The sequence below is a fragment of the Haematobia irritans genome, chromosome 5 (assembly GCF_050003625.1).
Source record: "Haematobia irritans isolate KBUSLIRL chromosome 5, ASM5000362v1, whole genome shotgun sequence".
Taxonomy (NCBI): Eukaryota; Metazoa; Arthropoda; class Insecta; order Diptera; family Muscidae; genus Haematobia; species Haematobia irritans.
In genome coordinates, this window is record NC_134401.1 from 164,382,089 (window position 1) to 164,400,494 (window position 18,406).

General features: G+C 29.5%; 2 protein-coding genes across 7 annotated transcripts in view; one reads left to right on the plus strand and one right to left on the minus strand.

The window, feature by feature from the left end:
- LOC142238535 (Na(+)/H(+) exchange regulatory cofactor NHE-RF1) overlaps positions 1-5,010 on the minus strand; it is a 34,122-nt gene extending 29,112 nt beyond the window's left edge. Inside the window, exon 1 of one of the 2 annotated variants that reach the window (XM_075310219.1) lies at positions 4,992-5,010. The gene's annotated coding sequence lies outside the window, so the exon portion shown is untranslated. Of the gene's footprint in view, positions 1-1,970; positions 2,400-4,991 lie in introns of those variants that run through there. The other variant, XM_075310218.1, reaches the window with a different exon arrangement.
- The window catches only part of LOC142239297 (uncharacterized), a 351,852-nt gene that overhangs the window by 183,015 nt on the left and 150,431 nt on the right, over positions 1-18,406 (plus strand). The window lies entirely within an intron of this gene.

Below are 18,406 nucleotides of genomic sequence, written 5' to 3' on the forward strand. Positions count from 1 at the left end.
ATTGGGAATTAATCATGTCGAGGTTTATTAAAATTATAATATGGGCATTTTATCAAATTTTTATGAAAAGGTGATGGCAATAGTGCAATACCAATTTAAAATTTTGGTTAAAATAAATTTATTTTTTAAAAATGTGTTTGCACACATTATATTATTTATAAAATTCTAGTCGTGTGGTCTATAGGAAATTTTTACGTGCTAAAATATTTTCAATATCAATTCCTGATTTTGGATAGGATTCTTCATTTCTTAACATATCGCTTACTATATCCTTCAGTTTTCACACATTATGTTGTATACAAATTTCTAATAGTATGATCTATAGGGAACCTTTATGTGTGCAAATATTTTCAATATCAATTGTAGTTGTTTGATAGGTTCAATAAAACTGTAATTCAAACTTTCAGAAGACCTCATAAGTTTGACTTTCGTGATTTTTTTCAATATAATTTCTTGGTATATCCCAAGTAGTATAAAGTAGTATAAAACACACATTATGTTTTATACTACTTTGTTGTAGTATGATCTATAGTGAACCTTTATGTGTTCAAACATTTTGAATATCAATTCTTATTGTTTGAAAAAACTTGAAAAGATATGCAAACTTTCAGATGACCATATAATTTTACTTTGGTAACCCTTTCAATAGCAATTCTTGTTTTCTTAATATATCACTCACTGAATCCCTTAGTTTTCGAAATTTTGCTTGCACACATTATATTGTTTATCTAGCAGTGTGATTTATAGTAAATCTTTTCACGTTAAAATATGTTTAATATCAATTCTTAGCTTTTAATTTGTGCAATAGAAAGGGCTGCCACTTTCACCTAACCTAACCTATTACAATGGACTGAATAGTCTAAGCGAGCCTGAAAACAATCGGGCTGTCACTTTAACCTAACAGTAAACCTTTGAAATTCAAACTTTCATATAATTTTGGGTTTCTGGGAAATTTCCCCCTTAGTTTTTGGTACCATTATTAAAAATTCTAAATAAATTCCTCCCTCCCACAAATATATTTGCACACATGCCTTTGTTTATCATTATCTGATAGAATGATTTATAAGAAAACTTACTGTGTTTATAAATTTTCAATATCAATTCTTGTTTTCTTAATATATCCCTTATTATATCTCTTAGATTTTCATTCTTTCACACTACAATATCATGAAACATCCATACATTGGCAACATTGTCCTTAAGAAATACCAAAAAAGCGCTATGCTTGTTACTTGGTTCTTTTTGCTTTTGTATACAAACATGTTGACATCACATTGAATGAGTGGTGTGGCTGTGTCCATGTATAGTCATCTTGAGTTTTCATGTGTCAGGATTTTAGTAACACTGCTCCTCTCATACTCACTTCGTTTTCAAGAAAAAGAAGAATACCCCATACTTGTGCATAATATCAATCTATCTATGCATGCATATTTGCCGTTGTTGTTGTTTTGTTTTTATGCCTAGGTTTGAATGAATGTGGTGACTCGTTTTATCACCATCGCATAGAGTGGTGCTTTTTTTTAATGTTTAACTAACATATCTTGGCTGTGGCTCAATGGCTGGATGGTTGGTTGCTTGGTGCGACTGTCTTTGGCTGTTTGTAATAAAAACAACATTTTTTTTTTCGTAAAACTAGCTCTCAGCAGTCAAGCCAAGCCATCATTGCTAGCTTAGCAAACAACCAACCGACCAACAATACCAGGCATTCAGCCAGGCAACCATCAAATCACATTCACAGCTCCAACAAAAAATTATGTAAGAAAGTGAAATCCCCCCATAGACTTTATACACAATACACAACAAATAAAAAAAAAAACAAGAAAAAAACTGTGGAATTTCTTGTTTATTCATGAAGTTAGCATAGACAATTCTTTAAGGTTACTTCTAAACCATCTCTCCTAAAGCCCCTTCTTTATAGCATTCATAGGTGGATGGAAGAATCTGTGATTTGTGGCCCTTGATTTACTTACTTTTTGAGGTTATTGGTGTTAAATAGAATTTTTCTTAAAGAAATATTACGTCGCCTTGTTAGTTTTCAAAAAAGAATTAACTTTTTGTGATTGTAGCTTCTATTAATTAAAATTTTTTAATCCCTGAAATGCGTGTCGTATAGCTATTTTTTATTGCTTCATAAAATACAGCTTCTTTTTTATATTAATTTTGGTTAATCTTGATATTTTTTTGTGAAATTCGTGTATTATTTCTTGTTCTTTCGTTTTTTTTTTGTTAATTTTTTTCCTATTGTTATTATTATGTATTCTTTTCTGTTGTTGTTGTTGATTATGTGTATTTTTTTTTTTACTTTCGTTTGACCGTCGTCCGTTATTATTCTTGTTATTTTTGTTCAGTTTTACTTTTAGACTATGTTTTCACGTTATTAAGTACGAACTCCAACTGAAACTGAAATTTCTTGCTCTGGCTTTGAAAACATCGTCGTAATCGCCTTTGCCTTACTCTGTAGGTAAAATAACCAACCAAAAAGCAACAACAACATTCGTTGTTGGCTCACGTATACTTTATTGAGAGCCCCCTGCTATGGCTATGAGAAATATCAACAGCTGCAGCAGCAGCAGTAGCAACAACAACAACACCAATAACATCATCCTCAATTCACATCAATAAGAGCACCAACAAACTGCAACCAAAACCAAGATCTCCCCAATTCATATCTCTCACAGGTGAGGTGAGCAAAGCAAGGCACCTCAGATCAAAGCAAAAACAACAAAGCCAGTTAAATTGAATACTCAAAATAAAACACACGAACCCAACACAAACCCCTTTTCACACTCATTTACTCTCTTGCTATACAGGGGGGGTTCTCTATAAGAAATCGACAACGAATAAAAAAGAAATACCAAAAGCAAAAACAATCAAAGAAAATCAACGAAAAATTCCAACAAATGTGGTAACGTCTGCCTTATGGAGAAATATACACTACGAGTACACTCGATACCTAACCAAAATACATACTCGAAAATTATAGTAAACAAATACACCGACATTAGTAGCCAAAATAGATAATTATGTACTCTTCTTACCAAACCAGAAGGCAAGAGGGAATCCCTCTAACCAGGGTTACCGTATTTCAGTTATGAGATAAAGGCTAGATATACGGTAAAGGTTGATTTTTTCAATTTTTTTTTTTGTTATATACACTCAAAAAAAGGAACTCTCTAGGGCACTAAAGGCAATTTAACTCTATTTTAGTTCATGGAATTATTATGTTTTGAAAATAGATTCCTTCCTTTTTTTGCGTAAGTTAGTTAAAGGAGAAAAAATTTACTAAATTCGTATATCCCACAAAACAATTCGGAATTTCTTAAAATTGTTAAATTTTACGGAAAAAGCGGCCATCTTGAACTTCGTATAAAGACATTTTACAAATTTTGCACTTCAATTTTTATCCGATTTTTCTTTAACAAGTGAATATTTTGTCGAAAAATATTAACTTAGTTTTATGATATCGACTGGATATCGGCGTTTTTAATAAAGTATAATTAAAAATTTCTAAAATTAACCTAAATTTTCTAAAATTTAAATAAAAGCCGCACAGACTTAAATTCTGTGACAACAAAAAAATCCCTAATAAATCAAAGAGGGAACTAACATTTGTAAAATTTGTCATTTGGAGGCCTGATTAGAAGCCCTGGTCCAATTAATTAACAACTTCGGATTTAGTTAGGCACAAAAGGAATTTTTTTTATAAAATTTGAGTTCTGGAAGATTTTTTCTTATTTAATATTTATATAATATTTCATTAAATTTTATTTCATTATAAAATAATTTGGAATCTCATAGAAATTTTAATATAACACTATAAAAAAAAAAACTATAAAAATATATACTTTTTATTTTTTGTTAAAATCTTAAATTTGTGGCAACACTCTTTACATATACGAACATATGTATTTGAATTCCAATTTTTTCTACGAAATTTTCCTTAACAAGGAAAAGTAATAATTATTTTGCAGAATTTGACGAAAATTATTTACTTAGTTTTGTGATATCGACGTTTTTTTAATAAACATTTAGTTACATATTTCTAAAATTAACCTACCTTTTCTAAAATTAAAAACAACGCGCAGAGAGTTATGTCGTAAAAAATATCCTTAATAAATCAAAGAGGAGACTAAAATTTGTAAAATTGCCCTTTTGAGGTCTGATTAAAACCCCTGGTCCAATTAATTAACAGCGTCGGATTTAGTTAGGCATTAGGCCCAAAAGGAATTTTTTATAAAATTTGAGTTCTGGAAGAAAATTTTTCTTATTTAATATTTATATAATATATTACTAAATTTTATTTCATTATAAAATAATTTGGAATCTCATAGAAATTTTAATATAACACTATAAAAAATATGTAATTTTTATTTTTTGTTAAAATCTTAAATTTTTGGCAACACTACTTTACATATACGAACATATGTATATGTAACCAATTTTTTCTACGAAATTTTCATTAACAAGTAAAAAAAAACAATTATTTTGCAGAATTTGACGAAAATTATTTACTTAGTTTTGTGATATCGACCCAATATAGGCGAATTTTAATAAAACTTAGTTTAAAAAATTCTAAAATTAACTTAAATTTTCTTAAATTAAAACATAGTTAGATCGCAAAAATCCTTAGTAAATCAAAGAGGACCAACATTTTTAAAATTTGTAAAATTACCATTTGGGGGCCTACATAAAAGCCCAGGTCCAATTAATTAACAACTTTGGGGTTTAGTTGGGCATTAGGAGTATAAGGCATTTGTTTAATAAATTTGTAGATTTTTTAAAAATAAGTAATATTTTTATAAAATTTTTATTTAAATTTTATATCATTACAAATTAATTTAGAATCTCATAGAAATATTAATATATAACACGTTTTGAAATATATATAATTTTTATTTTATTTTTTCTTTCTTAAAATTTTAAATTTATGGCAACACTGCTTTCTCTACAAACAGTATTTTTACATATTGATATAATTTTTGTATACATACATATGGATATTGAAAAAAATCTAGCAAGTGATGTTGATTAATAGAAACCTTATTAAATTCCCCCCATTAACTATTTGAACACGATAACGAAGGTATATCAATGAAACCAATGACTGGGATACAACACTGAACACTGAAAAGCTCCTATCTCTCGTAACTTGTTGGTATGCGAATACAAAACCAGTTACTCACCTCAAAACAACAATATGGGTAAGGTAAATAGGGAATTCTTTTAACTTATTCTCAATTAACATTGCTCTATATTTACCCTCTCACATCAAATACCCCACAAATGGGGGGAACTCTTTTATAGGTTCATATCGATTTTGTATAATCTGATATTAGTTCTCTCCTTCTACGCTATTTAATAAACATCAATAACTTGCTCTCTTGTTTTTTCTCCCATATATAACTCTTATCTTAAATTGTATTTGCCTACGATATTCATGAGAGAACTTTATTTACCATTCATTATTGATTTCACTACATTTACACCTTCATTTCTCCACACCCTCTAACAGTAGATGGTGAAAACAAGTGCTGCTGTATTTTCTCTATTATATGAGAGTATATTCATTGAGTAATTATACTCTTCGATAAATATCAATCATAAATTTCCAAAAACACTGGTAATCATACGAACGTGCCCATAAAGCCAATCATAGAAAGAGGTAATATTAGAATAAGAGTAATTCTCAGCTTGTGTTTTTGGTGATGATATCGAAACTCTTAAACATTATGAGCGATTTCTTCCCATATAAAAACGATAATTAGCGTAGCTTTTTTTACTATTAATTATTCGCAAACATTTTGATTGGCTTTTAATTTTGTTTCTAATATTTATATTTAACGCACCTTTAATAATAGTAATTAATGAAATAGTAATGGATGATGGATCGGTGATTTAATAAATGACGATAATAAATTAAAAATGAATTTACTATTCATGGTTTGGTTGAAAATGAAATTTTGTTTATAAATACCCTTCTCCCCCTCCATACCCCCAAAAAAAAAGAGGTGGATGATTATAAATGGAGCATAAAAAAGCCATAAAATGAGGAAAATACCATTTTGTATTCCAAAAATTATTATAGTTTGGTTTAGGTGGGTGTTAATTAAAAATTTTGGTAAATATAGAAATGATATACGGAACGAAAAATGAAGATTTTATAAATAAAAATTAGTTTTGTTTTTGTAGTACTGTAGAAATAAATATATAAATTATCCTAATTTTCTTTACAATTTTCATATTCCAAAATGAATTTATTTCCTGGTTATCTTTATCATCAACTTTAGCGAACATTAGAATATCTCATGTGTAACATTCCTCATATTCTATTCTTTGCAATGACATTCGTTGAACCTGTCAAAAATAATTTTTATAACGTGACAAAATGTCATTTTCTACAAAGTCCATAAATAAATACGGAGTACACAAAACTATTTTGCAGTGGCAATGAGTGTTCGCCATACTACTCATAACAGAGAGTGGGGGGTATAGAAATCTACCTCATATACCCATACATTTGTAGTGTAAACTCTATATACATGTGACATATAGAGATAGTCTGTATACACTGTAACACCCCCAGCCATAAGACGATTGTATTAAGATCAACAACAACAACAACGTTGAAGTGTATGAAATTGAAACGGCAAAAATGTCAAAATGTCATGAAATCATCAAATGTACTTTTCCAAAGATTTTATTTTGTTTTTTTTTTTTTTTTTTTTGTAGTTCACAAAGTGAGTGAGAGGCCATAGAGAGAGAGTCAAAGAGAGTGCTGTGAAACTATGGCTTCATTTTGAAATGAAACACACTTCAATGAATTATACGTACACCCCAACCATCCTTCATCTCTTTAGCACATCTATCCTTACCTCTCCTCCCAAAGACACACACAACATAGATCATTGGTGGTGGTGTAGTGATGATGATGATGATGATAATTGCATCGCCGCATACTCCAAATCACTCACAAAGATATTTCCCCACTCCCTTCCATCATTTCATATGACAGATGCATGAGTGCTTGGGCATTGAATGAATATGGCAACAAAAACAAAGGTGTGGGTTGCCTTTTTCGGCTTGCATATGTGCCATTTGGCCATCTGTGTCGCTGTCTTAAAAATGAAAAGGGTGAGATATTCCCCCGATTCATTTTTTTCTATCAATTTAGTTGATTTTGTTTTTCCATTTTTTTTGCTTTGTAGTGGCATTCCTTTAGAAGTGCTGATGGATTTTTGTAAATGAGAAAATTTTTTATTTGGAATTTGTCTTATTGGCATAGTCTCAAAGACAGGGATAAAAAAATATTTTGAAGAAAATTTTTCAAAAAAAAATTGTATACATAAAAATTATCGAAGGAAAATTGTTACGGAGTTTTTGTATTCCAAAACTCACATACCCCGCAGTGGCAAATTTTCAATAATTTAAGGACGAACAACACTATGATCTAAGAGCCACATATGAAAACTTGAAGACCGGCACAATTGGGACATATGGCCAAATGTCATTCGACATAAAGAGTCGTCAAAGTAGCCATTTTGAGTTCTAAAAGTACATTGGTATCTAATTTCTCGGCAATTAGATGACAATTGTAGCCCTTAAAGGGTGATACGGTCAAAATTTGGTCAATATAAACTTAACGTATTTCTTTCAATTTTGCATTTAAAAAACCTGAACACCCCTCATTTTGAAGGTGTGTGTGTGTGTGTAGAAAGTTGCTCCTATTTTGATTTTGGAATTCACTCTTCAGTTGTCAAAATGCCGTCCAAGCAAGAAGAGCGGATTTCGCGCATCGCGAAAATCCGAGCTACTCGCACGCAAAGCTGGCAAAATCGCTAAAAGTTGCCAAATCAACTGTTACAAATGTAATTAAAGTGTTTGGGGAACGTTTGTCGACAGCCAGGAAGTCTGGATCGGGGGGGAAATCGAAAACCGGAAGCCGCTAAGACGACAAAGAGAGTTGCCGGTAGTTTCAAGCGAAACCCTAACCTCTCTCTCCGAGATGCCGCAAATAAGCTGGGTGTATCGTCTACAACCGTGCATCGAGCCAAAAAACGAGCCGGACTATCGACTTACAAGAAGGTAGTGACTCCAAATCGCGATGATAAACAAAATACGACGGCCAAAGCTCGATCCCGGAGGCTGTACACGACGATGCTGACGAAGTTTGACTGCGTGGTAATGGACGACGAAACCTACGTCAAAGCCGACTACAAGCAGCTTCCGGGACAGGAGTTTTATACGGCAAAAGGAAGGGGAAAGGTAACAGATATTTTCAAGCACATAAAACTGTCAAAGTTCGCAAAAAATATCTGGTTTGGCAAGCCATCTGTACCTGTGGCTTGAAAAGAAGCATTTTCATAGCTTCCGGGACTGTCAACCAAGAAATTTACGTGAAAGAGTGTTTGAATAAACGTCTGCTGCCTTTCCTGAAGAAACACGGTTGTTCCGTACTGTTTTGGACGGATTTGGCATCTTGCCATTACGGTAAAAAGGCCATGGAGTGGTACGCCGCCAACAACGTGCAGGTGGTTCCCAAGGACAAGAACCCTCCCAACACGCCAGAGCCCAATTGAGAAATACTGGGCTATTGTCAAGTGGAACCTAAAGAAGACCAAAAAAACTGCAAACTGTCTTTCTGCGGCGAAGAAGGTGGACAAGATGGCTGTACAAAATCTGATGGCAGGTGTCAAGCGTGAGGCCCGGCAATTCGGATTTGGAAAAGCGAAAGCCTACCTGAATATTTTTCCTGAATTTTATACTAATTGAACTTGAAAAAGAAATTTAATTTGATTTTTTAAATAAACGATTTCACCGATTTACACGTGTTTTCTCTTGACCAAATTTTGACCGTATCACCCTTTAAAAGACCAAAAAATAAAATCAAGAGGTTCATCTATAACAAGTTCACATTAAGAAATGGACTGGCATAAAACACCTAAAGTGTTAAAAAATTTCATATTCAAAATTATAAAAAATCAATTTAATTTGTTAAAAAAAACAACGTTCGAACATGCCTGCGTCCGTTTCTATGGGACATTTTCCGAAATTTTCAGTTTTATGGGAAATTTTCTTAAAATTTCATCTCTACAAGAAATTTTATCAAAATTTCACCCACATAGGAAGCTATCTCAAGATATCATCTCTATAGGAAATTTTCCCAAAATATCGTCTCTATAGGAAATTTTCTCAAAATTTCATTTTGATGGAAAATTTTCTCAAAATTTCATTTTTTTGGAAAATTTTCTCAGAATTTCATCTATATTTTCTGGTTTCTCAAAATTGCATCTCTTTATCTATATTTTATCCCTACAAAAAATTTTCTCAAATTTTCATCTCTATAGGAAATTTTCTCAAAATTTCATCTCTTTAAAAAATTTTCTCAAATTTTCATCTCTATTGGAAATTTTCTCAAAATTTCATCTCTCTAAAAAAATCTCTCAAAATTTCATTTCTAAAGGAAATTTTCTCAAAAATTCATCTCTGTAAGAAATTTTCTCAAAAATTCATCTCTATAAGAAATTTCTTCAAAAATTCATCTCTATAAGAATTTTTCTGAAAATTTCTTATCTATAGGAAATTTTCTTAAAATTTCATCTCTACTAGAAATTTTATCAAAAGTTCATCCCAAATGGGAAATTTTCCCAAAATATCGTCTCTATAGGAAATTTTCTCAAAATTTCATTTTGATGGAAAATTTTCTCAAAATTTCATTTTGTTGGAAAATTTTCTCAAAATTTCATCTATATTTTCTGGTTTCTCAAAATTTCATCTATATAAGAAAATTTCTTTTCTTTATGTATATTTCATCCCTACAAAATTTTTCTCAAATTTTCATCTCTATAAGAAATTTTTTCAAAATTTCATCTTTTTAAATAAATTTCTCAAAATTTCATCTCTATAGCAAATTTTCTCAAAAATTCATCTCTGTAAGAAATTTTCTCAAAAATTCATCTCTATAAGAAATTTCCTCAAAACACGGTATCTATACGAAATTTTCTGAAAATGTCATCCCTATGGGAAGTTTTCTCAAAATTTCATCTCTATAGGAAATTTTCTCAAAATTTCATCTTTTTAAAAAAATTTCTCAAATTTTCATCTCTATAGGAAATTTTCTCAAAATTTCATCTCTCTAAAAAAATCTCTCAAAATTTCATTTCTAAAGGAAATTTTCTCAAAAATTCATCTCTATAAGAAATTTTCTCAAAAATTCATCTCTATAAGAAATATCCTCAAAACATCATATCTGTAGGAAATTTTCTGAAAATGTTATCCCTATGGGAAATTTTCTCAAAATATCATCTCCATAGGAAATTTTCTCAAAATATCATCTCTATAGGAAATTTTCTCCAAATTTTATTTTTATGGGAAATTTTTATCAAAATATCATCTCTAAAGGAAATTTTCTCAAAATTTCACCTATAACCGGGTCACATTAAAAAAATGGGCTGGTATAAAATACTTAAGCATATAGGTGTTAAAAAAAATTCCATACACAAAACTTGAGCAAATTCTATAGAAATTGCTTTAAAAAATGAGGCAACATGCACACCGCCTTTGGAATGTTTCTGCAGAATCTATGTCAATTTTCATTAAAAACATAGAATTGAATTTAGTTAAATTTAATTTTTAAATGAATTTTATTCAAATTGAACTACACTAAAACTTTCACATTTGACCAATTTTCGTGAGATGTTAGCTATTTATCACATTAAAATCAATTTCTCATAAGGGGATAACTCTCAAATTTAGGCATAAATTAGACGAGCATCGATTTTCATTTTTTAAAGACTTCACTCGAAATTATTTAAAATTAATTAAAAATAATAATTTAAAATATAGTTAAAATTAAAGTTATTTTAATTTCCAAAAAAATTGTATTTTATTTTTCTTTAACCACTGTGTTGACTTTTCTTCGTTGAGTTTGCTTAAAAATGATGGATACTTTTTTAATGAAGCAAATGTCAAGAAATGCATCTGTGTCTGTCCGTCCTATATTCTCATACTTTTTCTCCGTACACAAGGAAAGAGGGCAATCTTTGTCATACTCTCCATGCTTACACACACACACTCTGCAATGAGGAAATTTTGGCCAGAAGAGAATTACTGCTGGGGGAAGAAGAAGGAAAATTTTAATAACATATTCCCTTACAGTCGAATGGCTATGACTACTGCGAATCCAGTGTCAACGGCAAATAAAAATTTGTTTTATGAATTTCTATTCTCTTGTTTATTTGCCTGGCCCAGGTTACCGTCCATTCAGTCATCACTCACATTTTACCAAAAATACCGGCTACATATTTTTCCCCGACCTATCGTTATTATGTTTTATTGAAGCTTGTCATGCAAACGGTTGTGTGACCCTTGTGTCCTACCTCCATTTGCCAGCAAAAAGGAATTATTTGATGTTTGAGAATTGCCTTAAATACTCTAAACACCCATAGACACACCACCACCACTACTACCACCCAAATCTCCGTTATTCTTCTCTTCGCTCACAATCATTTGCCCTACACGAATCGGCCAACAATTGTCGTGTATTTTATGTATGTTATTGATGTTGCGATGTTGTTGTTTTTATTTTTGTTGTTGTTGGTGCTTTATTACATTTTTCCTTATTTAATTAAACGATATTTTTATAATCAACCTCCACCTCCTTTTGTGTATTTTTGGGTGTATGTTGAACACTGAGGAGAACTCTCATAATGTCTGATAATAATATTTTCTCACCATTGCCAACAAGAACTCTAGGGTTTACTTAGAGTTTCGCTTATGTGTTTGTGACATTCAAACAGCCAGGCAGCCACTATACACCTTCTCTTTTTTTGGGGGGTATGACCACCTATTTGTTTTTCTTTTATTACTCTAATGAAGGGCGTTATTCGGAAGTATTCAAGATAATTTTGAAAAGGTATTTATTACACGACTTGTGACCGCCCAAAAAAAAAAAAACAAAAAAGGAATTAAAGTTAGCAATGATTTAAGTGTTTTTTTACCAAAAGGCTTTACTTTGCTATAGGATGAAAATTAAAGTAGCCTTGATGTTGCTTACTTTTGGTTTTAGAAAATTTTTCCAAATTTCCCATGCTGTTGGAGATTTGTCAAAATATTCTGTTTTATAATATTTCTCTATTTTTAATATTTGATTAAAAAAAAATCTTTATAAAAATTTCTTTCTGTAAGAAATTTTTTCAAAATATCTATAAGAAATTTTCGCAAAATTTCATCCCTGTGGGATATTTTCTCAAAATTTCATCTATAGGAAATTTTTTCAAAATTTCATCTCCATATGAAATTTGCTCAAAATTTCGTCTCTATAGGAAATATTCTCAAAATTTCATTTCTACACTAATAGAAAATGTTTCGTTATATTAACGAAATGTGTCGTTAAATGTCAGCCAATGAAACAAATTCGTTAATACAACGAAATTTTTCATTATTATAACTAGTTTTCTGCTAACGTAACGTTTCGTACTATTAACGAATATTTTCATTGTATTAATGAAAATATTTCGTTATATCAATGAAAATTTTTCGTTGGCTGAATTTTAATGAAATTTTCTTTGTGTGTATAGGAAATTTTCTCAATTTTGTTTTTTTCTCTTAGAAAACTGCCTCAAAATTTCGCTATGTAGAATTTTCTCAAAATTTCATTTCTGTAGGACATTTTTTCAATTTTGTTTTTCACTATAGAAAATGTTCCCAAAATATCATCTCCATACACACAAAGAAAATTTCATTAAAACTCAGCCAACGAAAAATTTTCATTGATATAACGAAACATTTTCATTAACACAATGAAAATATTCGTTAATAGTACGAAACATTACGTTAATTAATAGAAAATTCGTTATAATAAGGAAAAATTTCATTGTATTAACGAAATTGTTTCGTTGGCTGACTCTTAACGATACATTTCGTTAATATAATGAAACTTTTTCTATTACTGTAGGAAATTTTCTCAAAATCTTATTTTAATGTAGGAAATTTTCTCAATTTTGAAAATTGTATCTCTGTGGAATATGCTCCCAAAATTTCCTCCAATTGCGGCATTTGCTCAAAATTTCATGTTTAAGAGAAAATTCCTCAAAATAGCATCTCCATAGAAAATTTTCTCAAAATTTTATTTCTATAAGAAATTTCCTCAATTATGTTTTTCTCTAAAAAAAAATTTCATTTCCATAAGAAATTTTCTCATATTTGTTGTTATCTACGGTAAATTTTCTCAAAATTTACCTCATAGGAAATTCTCTCAAAATTTTATTTATATAGGATATATTCCGAAAATTTCATCTATGTAGGATATGCCCCAAAACTTCCTCTATTTGAGGCATTTGCTCATGGAATTTTCTAAAAATTCATTTCTATAAGAAATTTGTAGGATATGCCTCAAAACTTCCTCTAAATGGAGCATTTGCTCATGGAATTTTCTCAAAATTCATTTCTATAGGAAGTTTCTTTCTGTATTTCTGTATAGAAAATTTTCTAAACATTTCATCTCTATAGGAAAATTTCTCAAAATTTCATCTCTACAGGAAATTTTCTCAAAATGTCATCACTATAGGAAGTTTTCACGGAATTTTTTTAAATTTTTCCCCATAGGAAAATTTACCAAAATATCATATTTACAAGAAAATTTCTCAAAATGTCATCTTTGTGGGATATTTTCTCAAAATTTCATCTCTGTGGGATATTTTCTCAAAATTTCTTTTCCATAGGAAATTTCATTTATATTTCTATGGGAAGTTTGTTTCTGTATTTCTGTATAGAACATTTTCTAAAAATTTCATCTCATTAGAAAAATTTCTCAAAATTTCATCTCTACAGGAAATTTTCTCAAAATGTCACCACTATAGGAAGTTTTCACGGAATTTTTTTCGCCATAGGAAAATTTACCAAAATATCATCTTTACATGAAAATTTCTCAAAATTTCATATCTGTGGGATATTTTCTCAAAATTTCTTTTCCTTAGGAAATTTCATTTATATTTCTATAGGAAGTTTGTTTCTGTATTTCTGTATAGAACATTTTCTAAAAATTTCATCTCTTTAGGAAAATTTCTCAAAATTTCATCTCTACAGGAAATTTTCTCAAAATGGCACCACTATAGGAAGTTTTCACGGAATTTTTTAGCCATAGGAAAATTTACCAAAATATCATCTTTACAAGAAAATTTCTCAAAATTTCATATCTGTGGGAATTTTTTTCAAAATTTTATTTCAATAGGAAATGTTCTCAGTTTGGTTTTTCCCTATAGGAAATTCTCTCAAAATTCTATCTATATGGGAGATTTTCGGAAAATTTCCTATAAGGGCATTTGCTCAAAACTTAATTTCTAAAGGAAATTTTCTCCATTTTTGCTTGTTTCTCTATAGAAAATTTCTCTAAATATAGAGAACTATAGGGAATTTTCTCAAAATTTAATTTCTATAGGAAGTTTTCTCAATTTTGTTTTTCTCTATAGGAAATTCTCTGCAAATTTCATCTATATAGGAAATTTTGTGAAAATTTTTTCTCTATTGGGATATGCCCCAAAATTGAGGCATTTGCTCAAAATTTCATCTCTAACGGAAATTATCTCAAAAATTAACTTCTATAGGAAATATTCTCAATTTTGTTTTTTTTTTCTAAAAAATTCGTCTCAATAGGAAATTTTCTTAAAATTTGATCTCTATAGGAAAATTTCTGAAAAATGTATCGCTATAGGATATCTTCTCAAAATTTCATCTCTATAGGAAATTTTCTCAAAAGTTTGTATCTATAGAAAATTTTCTAAAAATTTAATCTCTGTATGAATTTCTCTCAAAATTTCATATCTATAGTAAAATTTTTCAAAATTTAATCTCTATATGAATTTCTCTCAAAATGTCATATCTATAGTAAAATTTTTCAAAATTCAATTTTTATAGGAAAGTGTTTTAAAATCTCTTCTTTGTCTCTATAGGGCATTTTCCAATATTTCATCATCTATAGACAATATTCTTTAAATTTCATTTCTAGGAAATTTCCCAAAATTTCGTCATATATAGGAAATTTTTCATCTGTATAGGAAATTTCCCAAAATTTCATCATCAATATAGAAAATTTTCTCAAAAACTTAGTTTTCTCAAAATGTCTTCTTTATAGAAAATTTTGGCAAAATTTGTTCTCCATAGAAAATTTTCTCAAAATTTCATTTCTATAAAAATTTTTCTTAACATTTTATTTCTATAGATTTTTTTATTTATTTATTAAATATTTATATTTATTATTTGTAAATATTGGCACATTTTCATTTCAATAAGAAGTTTTTTTCCCAACCTCTTTATTACGATGACACACCTCCTCTTACCCATGATCATTTTAGACAGCCAATTAGACCCCCTGGATAACTATGGGATATTTTGATATCTTCAAACTTCAATGTCTATCACATTGCGGATATTCCCAGTATCTTTACTTAGGCAAATAAAGCATGAAATAAATAAATAAAAAAACTATTGGGACTTAGTCATTCTAAACATCCAGAAAATTTACTGTGACTGACTCACTATTGGGTGATGGTGCTGATAGAGGCATCATGTGTCAAAGTATGCCAACTTTGAAAAGATCCTAGATCGATCAACCGGAAAATCTTTCATTTATCAAAAATGTCACTGAGATGTGTAAGCAACTCCATACGAGTACGCTACTTAGAGAAGCTATCAAATGCCATGGTGGAACTAATTCTGTACACAGTTGGGTCAAAGATCATCAAATATTCTTTTTGGGCAAAGGGGCTATAATATCTAGTGCATGTGCCAGATCTGTACTAAAGAAGCTATACTCCTCACCGTCCTCTATACTCCAGTATCCATCCGTGCCATCACTTATGCCTTGTTTTCTTTCTTGTTGTCCCTCCATTTGGTTTTAATTGGACTATGTGACATTTTCATTTGGGCTTTCATTTTGTTGTTGTTGTTGTTGTTGCATCGAATGTCTTTCTAATTTCGAATGGGGAAATTGAAAGAAAAAGCATGAAGGCATCCAAAATAAAAAGAAAATTTACAGCACTCGGAGGCACTTAACCCTTCAACTCTGTTCATTGTCTTCGTTGTTCTTTTCCGCATAGGCATGGTCACCATCATCATCATCATCGTCTTCATGGCCCATGGATGGTTGATGTTGAGGAACACAAAAATTATTGCCTGTGCCCCATGAATCAAAAAGTGCGCTTTTATGTTAATCTGCAAAAGATTCCCAATTTGATGTAAGATTGCCCAATGATTTCGGCGTCCTTAATCCGGCAACTGATGGTGATGGCAGGCCTATAACGACTATGTTGACTATTCACAGTGGTTTAAAAAATAAAATGATTCCACATTTGATAATTTTATTTTGGTGGAAAATTTCTCTACTGACGAAATTTTGCCAAAATTTCTTTACTATAGGAAATTTTATAAACTTTTTGGTAGTATAGGAAATTTTGTCAAAATTTCTTAGTTATAGGAAATTTTGTAAAAATTTCTTTCCTATAGGAAATTTGGTCAAAATTTCTTTGATATAGGAAATTTTGTCAAAATTTCTTTGCTATAAGAAATTTAGTCAAAATTTCTTTGGTGTAGGAAATTTAGTCAAAATTTCTTTGGTGTAGGAAATTTTGTCAAAATTTCTTTGCTATAGGGAATTTCGTCAAAATTTATTAGTACATGACCTCAAGCCTTACAAACTCTACAAATAATTTTACTAAAAGGTCAACTATACAACAACTAAAAAATTTCTTTGCTATACGAAATTTTGGGCAAATTTCTTTGCTGTAGGAAATTTTTCAAAATTTCTTTGCTGCAGGAAATTTTATAAAAATTGCTTTGCAGTAGAAAATTTTGCCAAAATTTTTTTGACTTAGGAAATTTTGCAAAAATTTCTTTGCTATAGGAAATTTTACCAAAATTTCCTTGATATAGGAAATTTTGTCACAATTTCTTAGTTATAGAAAATTTTGTCAAAATTTCTTTGCTGCAGGAAATTTTATAAAAATTGCTTTTCAGTAGGAATTTTTGCAAAAATTTCTTTGCTATTGGAAATTTTGCCAAAACTTCCTTTATATAGGAAATTTTGCCAAAACTTCCTTGATATAGTAAATTTTGTCATAATTTCTTAGTTATAGAAAATTTTGTTAAAATTTCTTTGCTGCAGGAAATTTTATAAAAATTGCTTTTCAGTAGGAAATTTTTTCAAAATTTGTATGCAATAGGAAATTTTTCCAATATTTCTTTGCTGTAGGAAATTTTGCCAAAATTTCCTTGGTGTAGGAAATTTTGTCAAAATTTTTTAGCTATAAGAAATTTTGTCAAAATTTCTTATCTATAGGAAATTTTGTCAAAATTTCTTTGCTGCAGGAAACTTTATAAAAATTGCTTTTCAGTAGGAAATTTTTTCAAAATTTCTTTGCTGTAGGAAATTTTGTCAAAATTTCTTTGCTGTTGGAAATTTTCTCAAAATTTGTTTGCTATAGAAAATTTTGTAAAAATTTCTTTGCTGTAGGAAATTTTTTCAAAATTTCTTTGCTTTAAGAAATTTTGTCAAAATTTCTTTGCTTTAGGAAATTTTGCCAAAATTTACCTGATATAGGAAATTTTGTCACAATTTCTTTGCTAAAGGAAATTTTGTCAAAATTTCTTTGCTGTTGGAAATTTTCTCAAAATTTGTTTGCTATAGAAAATTTTGTCAAAATTTCTGTGCTATAGGAAATTTTTTCAAAATTTCTTTGCTTTAAGAAATTTTGTCAAAATTTCTTTGCTTTAGGAAATTTTGCCAAAATTTACCTGATATAGGAAATTTTGTCACAATTTCTTTGCTAAAGGAAATTTTGTCAAAATTTCTTTGCTTTAGGAAATTTTGCCAAAATTTACCTGATATAGGAAATTTTGTCACAATTTCTTTGCTAAAGGAAATTTTGTCAAAATTTCTTAGTTATAGGAAATTTTGTCAAAATTTCTTAGTTATAGGAAATTTTGTCAAAATTTCTTAGTTATAGGAAATTTTGTAAAAATTTCTTTCCTATAGGAAATTTTGTCAAAATTTCTTAGTTATAGAAATTTTGTCAAAACTTCGTTGTTATGGGAAATTTTGTCAAAATTTCTTATTTATAGGAAATTTTGTCAAAATTTCTTTTCTGTAGAAAATTTTGTCAAAATTTTCAGTTATAGGAAATTTTGTCAAAATTTCTTTGCTATGAGAATTTTGTCAAAATTTCTTAGCTATAAGAAGTTTTGTCAAAATTTTGACAATTTCCTATAGCTAATTTTGAAAAAATTTCCTACATTATGTCAACATTTCTTTTCTTTCGGAAATTTTGTCAAAAAATTTTTGTTGTAGGAAATTTTGTCACAATTTCTTTGCTAAAGGAAATTTTGTCAAAATTTTTCTGCTATGGGGAATTTCATC